Source organism: Pieris rapae, chromosome 11 (assembly GCF_905147795.1).
Source record: "Pieris rapae chromosome 11, ilPieRapa1.1, whole genome shotgun sequence".
NCBI lineage: Eukaryota > Metazoa > Arthropoda > Insecta > Lepidoptera > Pieridae > Pieris > Pieris rapae.
Window position 1 is genome coordinate 690,131 of NC_059519.1, and position 8,107 is coordinate 698,237.

At 33.2% G+C, this 8,107-nt stretch overlaps 1 non-coding gene across 1 annotated transcript; it reads left to right on the plus strand.

The window, feature by feature from the left end:
* The first annotated feature begins 7,429 nt into the window (after positions 1 to 7,429).
* On the plus strand, positions 7,430 to 7,516 carry Trnay-gua. Its single transcript is given in 2 exon segments — positions 7,430 to 7,466; positions 7,481 to 7,516. It is a non-coding gene; the product is annotated as a tRNA-Tyr (tRNA).
* Positions 7,517 to 8,107: the final 591 nt, after the last annotated feature.

Here is an 8,107-nt window from a genome sequence, read left to right on the forward strand (position 1 = left end):
CGATGTAAGGAATCAAGTAAATACATCCATCTCGGAACGTGTAAAATTAATCTTACCATAATGGGTGTCCCGTGGGCGTTATATAATAAATATACAATATATGTACAAAAAAATACAATCTAAGAAAAGCCAAGGTTGATTTGTCATCACGATTCAAACCCTAGTACTGTAACTGTATTTTAGTAGAACTATGATAAAGTAAATGTTGTATCGAGATCCTTGTTACAAGTGGTAAAACCTCGCAAGCAGTGCGCAATCTCGGTCTCATGCACAATAATATTTAGGTCAGCTGTCAGGACTGGGCATTCGAAATACTCCAGCATCAACTCAGAGATTTGCTAAGCTTATAATTGAAATTTGGGTTGAGTTCCCTTGGGATCGAATATTCGTTTAAATAATACTGATTTTTCTGTACATCTTTTAACATAAGTTGAACTAATACTGCCTTACCTTATCACCTTTAATTTTCTTTGTAAAAACCATAAAACTTGTAGGTAAAAAAATATGGGTAAACACAGCTATAACATTTATTATAGTTATTAAATTGTCGTTAACCAATCCGTGAACGTAGTTATATGTTTTATAGGTAGGCTTAAAATATGTATTAAAGATTTCATACACTTTTTTACTTCATGAATCATTGATGTGTCGTGTCCTTCTCGTACGATATGAATTTACCCTTGAATTTTGATCATTTTTCATTATGCATTCAGTGGATATTTTCAAAGACTCGTAAATACATATATCTGACACAGAAAAGCTTTATTACAAAAGTAATAATTCTAAAATATTAACTTTTTCATTTAATTTTATTATAGTTTATAAATATTATTGTTAGTCAAATCGGCAGCTGTCTGGTAGGACCTGCGTTACTCATTGTATCGTATAATACTACTAAATTGCGTTTTAAAACATAAATATGTTATAGGTATACCTATATTGTATGTTTATCTATGCTTAAGCCCCATACTCTCAATTAATGATCAAGACATCACGATTCCAATGAATCATGTAATCAAGCCATTTATGATGACAATATATTACAGACCGATTAAGACAGATAGAAATCCGCCAGCAAGTCTAGAAAAAGTACCTTATGTTATTATTTGAAATCACACGACTTCTTTTAAAGAATACACGATTACGTTTATTCTAAACGATATTGCCGTTTAGATTTTGTATAGAAAGTGGCCAATACGAAAATAATAACAGTTCAGACCAGAACTCTGGTATCCACTGTTATTTGTCAACTCGCAAAAGTGTTTTGTAATTTCCAAATTAAAGACCAAACCAAGGTCAAAGCCATCAAAGTTTTTGTGTTTATGGCGTAAATGTAATACGCAAAACATAGTTAAATTATTGTTATAATTAAAATAAACAAATAAATTAAACGAAATCTATTAATCAAGAGTGCCCTTTGACTGTCAACTGTAACACTTAATTAACATTTACAGCATGACAAGGTTTTTGCGGTAAAGAATACAATTTACGTAATTCAACACTTTAAAAATAAACAACAGAAATGTGATTCATTTGTGTTGATGACCGATGCCTACGCCAATATTAAATTGAAACAGCTGTAGAAACCGAATTGCAATGTACGTGCTACTAATTTTCGAATAGTGTGGCTTTGTTTAATATATTTACAAACCCCTCAAAACGACCAAATTTTATTATTACAAATGCAACACAAAAACAATAAAATTTTCATTTTCATTTCCAGTTCTCACCGGAGTTTTGAGATGTTATAATTTGATTGAGTCCTAACAACTGAACTGACTAAATAGAAAATCTTTGAATGGTAGTTATTTCTTCTTGAAAATTTCTATGGCCATTTTACTGCCGTCTAAACCGCTAAATAAGTCAGCCTTGCTTATACTGAGAAGTGAAAACGCATTACATGATTACATATTAATAGATGTCGAACATAAAACCAATGTTTGACATTTTACCTCAATAAACAATGTCTTTAGCTAGACTACAATAGCCTTCTGTCAAATATCAAAGACTATAGAACCATTAAGAGTCACTCGAACCTTCCGGAGGACAATGGCGCTTGTGTCAGTTTACACACAACTATACGATCTACATAAATTTCTTTATATAGCAACGGTTAAATACTTTTACTTACAGGCGTATTAAGCAATTAAAAATAAATTACTGGCGCTACAACCTTTTTAGGCCTGGGACTCTGATTCCTGTATCTGGTTCATGATCATTTGTCATTCTAATGGGCTAACTAGTATAATATTTGTCTCTTATGCCTGACACACACCTTCGACTGTTTGGATCTAAGGCTAGCCGGTCTCCTTACGTTTTTTCTTCTTCACTGTTCAAGCGAATGTTAAATGCGCACATAGACCATGGGGGCACAGAGGGGTTCGAACCTAAGACCTCGGAGATGAGAGTTCTCTTAAGCCACTAGGCCATATAAAATCCATTTATTGCTGATAATTATTTGTTTTTTTTTTATTTTTACGTTTCATAAAATTTCAGGAACATTTTAATCCAGTAATGTCTGATGTCTGTCCTTGACAAATCATTTGAACTAATGAATTAGTTTCGTTTTAGTATTAAGATCTAAACAGTGAGTGAAAAATAGTACAAAGCAACAGAGTGTCTTCCTCTTAATTGAGACTGTAAGTAGTGTTATTAGACACTATCTTATACGTTTTACCTAACTTACTGAAAAGGATATTTAAATATCTTTTTTCAGTAAGTTAGGTAAAACTAAAATTACAATTAGTCTTCAGTTATGCTAGATCGTAATGTCCCATGACTTAGTAAAGACACATGTATAAAAATCAAATAAAGTGTGTGTAAATGTGACATATTTTCGTCAATCCGACTCGATATTAAAACCAAAATGGTTCCCCACTTTGTTATTCAAATATCCCCGTTGCAGTGCCGTACCCATTTATATGCGAATTAAAAACGTTCCGGACAGTTGCTACTCATATCTTCGTGACTGGAATAAAGGTCCGTATATTATTAGTTAATTCTTGCCCTTTAAAGGCCAAATAAATATACCCAGATCGCAGCATTTAACATTTTATATAGGCTTTATATAAGATTCATTGTAAAGAAAAGAAAGAAGATTTACGTTCTTTTTAAAATTATTTAATACTTACAGAACAGTAACTTCTTACAGTTTTAAAGAAGCAGAGTCAAAAACCAACCTAGAATTTCAGGAACTTATTTATTTAATTGTAAGTAATCTAACAGCTTACTTAATACATATTATTATACAAAATACTAAAACAATACACAAAGCCAAAACAGATTACACACATTAACAAATTATATATAAAAAAACTTCTCATTCGAATACTTCGAGAGTAAAACAGAATAGACACAACGTATCCAGAGTTTGAGATATTCGGTAGTGGGATGATCAATTAAAAAAACAACATAGTTAGATACGTATCTATTTGTTGTCTAATCTGCTGTTTTACTAGTAACTTATGTTCCCATAATTGTCATGTATTTTAGAAGAGATAGCTTATAACATATACTTGTAGTGTATTATATGATATGGTGAACTTCAATAAATAAATGTGTACGGAAAAAGTCATCTCAGACTTTTACTAACAAACAAGTATTTTTACTAAAAAAAAAATATTGACATCAAATCCCTGAATACTTCCTGTAATTGTTTATTCAAGGAAAATGAACCTATGGCTAACCAGTTAGATAACAAAGGACAACTATGTTTTCCTGATATGAAACTTGTATTGAAGATATATGAATATGTCCTTAATTCTAAGATATCACGCCCGTAGGTCAGGATTTTATAATCATTAAATGCGATATTATTATTTAGACTAGAAAACACAAGATGGTATTAGCAAAACATGTAGAAATGTGTGTCCCATGCCCCATTTCTGGTTTTTCTCGTAATTTTGTTTATATATATTACAGGGTACGAACGGGAGGAGACTCTTTTGATGTTAAGTAACATGTACACTCTCAACGCCAGAGGGCCGCGACATTTTAAGAATTTGTACGCTCTTTTCTTGAAGGACCCTAACGCCCGAACCCAATAATTAATCCACAATTTGATAAGAACGTGACTGTCGATCGATCTCCTATTTAAAAATGAATGAAGATAGGTTATTGGGCGTAAGTCGAATTGGTTCGGCAATACTTAAATGGGCAGCAGATTCCACATAGTGGTGGTCCGCAGCAAATACTGTCTTAAGAACCGCACAGTTTATTAGTTCCAAGTCGCGTAAAAACAGGTTACGTCCTTTAACTGTAATAGCAAAAAAATGTTTTTGTCTTCACAAACTCACATTTGCTGGCTTATTGCACTTTGAGGACAAGTAGGTGAAAATTATTTTATTACAAAAACCAAACGATGTCCTGTCACTTTTGAGGAATTACGTTATAATTTATCGTTGGAATTATCGTTGATTATCGTAACCAAAATATTACTTTCAAGTCGCTCATTACTGTCAATCATGCCATTGCCAATGGCATAGCCGGGGCAAAGGCCACAAGATTACATAGTGAAAATACACGCGATCCGCCAATTTCTGAACAATTTCATACCACAAACATCTGCCGACAGGTTTATGAGGCTAGATTACATATTAAGATTGTTTTAAATTCACTTGTTTATGTTAAACTTTTATCCTCCTAAACAACTCGTTTTATAATGTTATTGAGCTTTTTATTTTATGCATGCTAATATTCACAACGATTTCATAGAATTTTCTCAAATAAGAAATTATGATTATTCATACAGTACTTAGCCACTGCGATTATATGCGATTATATATATAAAAAATAATAAAGTATACAATATTTAATACTTAATATACACAATATCGCTTCTATGAACTCACATATAATTTGTCGATAATATCGGAGACGACATTTAGTAGACGTTAGTTATAGTTAGACGTGTTTCTCTCGATACACCAGACATCCCATCATCACATTTATCCCGTCTTTAGAACGAACGCGTTTTAGCCAAAACTCACCGATATTCAGATACAGTATTCTGATAGACGAGCTAGGACTATAGATTACTTGCTCAAACTTTGAAATCGATTTTCGTTTAGTTCTTATATTTTTTTGTTCTCTTCGTGTATGTTGTTTACCTAAGTGTCGTAATCGTGTCACGTTAAAAAAAATACTTTATTTTTCTAACCGATACCGTACCAATATATCAGTGTACTGCGCGATAAATTTGTAATCAGACACTCTGTGTCTCTCTGTGTATCAATTCCATGATAATTAATAAAAAATACCTATCAATTACAGCCTGAATTGTCAAAGCTTAAATATAGGTCATTGAAATCGTTAATTAAGGTCAAGTTCGCAGTTTGCTCCACTGATCGGGTGGCAGGGAAACCACGCTTCGGCGCGTCTCAGCTGGTCCCCACATTCCACAAGGCCGGTGAACATCAAAGCCACATAATTATCCTCATCGCTGCCCAGGATCGATTTTCTACGTATTAGTTGCTTTTTGTGTTGCTTTATAGGGTAGAAAACCGGCTTGGCCTTTCAGTATCATTCTCCAAAAGTGAAGTATCGTTGATCAGACTTATTTTTACTTAGAGAACTATTTGCATGTTGTTCCCACGAGAATGTAGTCCTGAAAACCCAAAATCTCACCATGTCTCCTGCTGAAACAGGTCAAATCTTCGTTTTTAATGTATTTTATTGTTATTAATTTTATTTAAAGATTTCATCAGACAGCTCCTTATAAACATTTTGTAAAAACAAAAAAGTTTGCGATGAAAAAGAGTGTTTATAATAATAATAATAGTGTTTATAGAGAGTTGCCTTGACATTGTGTTACCTAAATAAATAAATTATTTTGATTAGATTTGACGACTTCCTATAACCTTCCTTCTTCCTTCCTAATCCTAACTTGATTGCGAGAAACTACGTATTTATATATGAAAGTTAGCATTAAAACTCAAACATTTATTTCCTAGAGTCGAATTCAGGACAGGCAAGCGCACTGCCATTATCTATGTATCACATTTACCAAATTAACAGCGAACTGTGTACGCAAGGTCTACATTTTTAAAAGATCAATCACAATAAATACGCTAAACTAAATGCCAATCCAATTGCCTCCTTTCATTTTCACACGACATTACTTTTTCGAGATTAACTTGTTTGCCAAGTTTATTGGTTCATTTGGTGATGATTACGCAAATGTATTTGAAGCAATTTCCCCAATGTTCAGTGTGACATTTCGGTTTGTAAATTTTCGTTATGTTAATTTTGATGTTTCAGTATATCCAACGTCCATAGGCTCTCTAGCACTGAAACTGAAATTGAAACTGAAACTGTATCCTCACTAATTAGTAAAATTCACTAGCACACTTACAAAAAGTAAAGTAAAAGAAAAAACATTTAAGAAAACCGCTATGAGAAAATTAATACTACACAATTGGGCTTTGATGCGCCACTAAATCATCATCTTTCATCACCAAAATACATCTGCGACTACCTAAACTCACAAAATTAGGAGTAAAAGTGTTATTACAGCAGTGTCGGCCAAATTGCTTCAGCGCGACCTAACCCCTGAGATCGTAGTTTTGATCCCCTGTGAATCAAAGGACTTTCTTTTTTTCTATAAACATTTAATATTCACTCGAACATTGAAGGAAAACATTGTGAGGAAATCGGCTAGCCTCGGGTACAGGAGGCTGATCACCTACTTGCCTATTAGATTGAGTAACCATGAAAGAGATACGGAAATCTGAGGCTCAGACCTAAAAAGATTGTAGCGCCACTGATTTATTTTTATTTTCTAAGCTGTAATATGCTTAAAGTCATTTCATTCTTGCGGCCAGCCAACCAGGAGTTTGGGGGACATCTTTCTTTTGACGGAATGTTGGCTGCCTCGTACTACATACTTAACATTAAGAATTAACTTTACTTTTTTTTTACTTAAAGACTTTTATATTAAAAAAACTCTACTGCTATTGCCAATACGAACTAAGAGCTGATTTCACCCCCACCACCATTACCAGGTATTGCAACTGATTTTACGGCCATCAATATGTAGACGCTTTAAGATAAGTGAATGTATTAAGTTTAGAATCGAGAGTGGAGGTTGAAGGGTTTTATTTTTAAGAAAGTGGTTAAAGATGAAAGGGCGTGGAAAGAGCGAGAAAAATCGTTGAGCGAAGAAAGTACTAAGGGAGTTGTACACATTATACATGGGGAGGTCGGGTCAAAAGTCACCTCAATGAAGTAGAAAGAGCACAATGCGAAATTCCTAAGGTAAGAAGCGTTCTCCGATATCGCTTTTCAACGGTTGCCTTTTATTGTGTATTATAATTATGTATTTTAATAATATACTAATTTAGCTTTTGTTTTAATTCCAACCTACAATTATTGTATATTAACATACATAATATAATGTATTTGTTACGATAATTTCGATCTACCTCATATACCTTCGATAGCTCAGTTGGTAGAGCGGTGGACTGTAGAGGCAAACACTGTTATCCATAGGTCGCTGGTTCAAATCCGGCTCGAAGGAACAAGGTTGTCTTTTTTTAATTATTTGAAATGAACTGGTTTTTAATATTAAAATATTTGAATAAATTGTTAAAAATGACCAATTACAAATTCTTTTAAATAATTAGGATTACCTATATTGAAAAATACATATTATGTTGCAATTCCGGATTGGAATATAAGGAATTAATTTGTAAATAAAAGCATGTTAAATTTAATTTGCTATATTTATATAATTTAACTTGCCAGCTTGTTAAATTGCCTGTGTAAAATATTAACTAGAAGGGTATGATTCAGAAACGTGTTAACGGTTATGGTATTTATATATTGTTAGAAGGCTTTTGAGGGCTGACATCGCTTGATGTCTATGGGCACTTTGACGAGACGGGATATTGACCAGCTTATTTGCCATTCGGGTGCTTGGATTAATGTGTTAGTAAAATATCCTTCTGATAGTCAAAAAATTATATATATTGACACATGAGAGAAATATTTAATGGTGACTCGTACACGCCCACTCTTTCGATTTATCCCCGTGATTTTCCACAAAACAAAAAAATTGTTCGTCGAGACGATGAATAACGAACGAGAACTCGGCGAGCCACTATTGTCA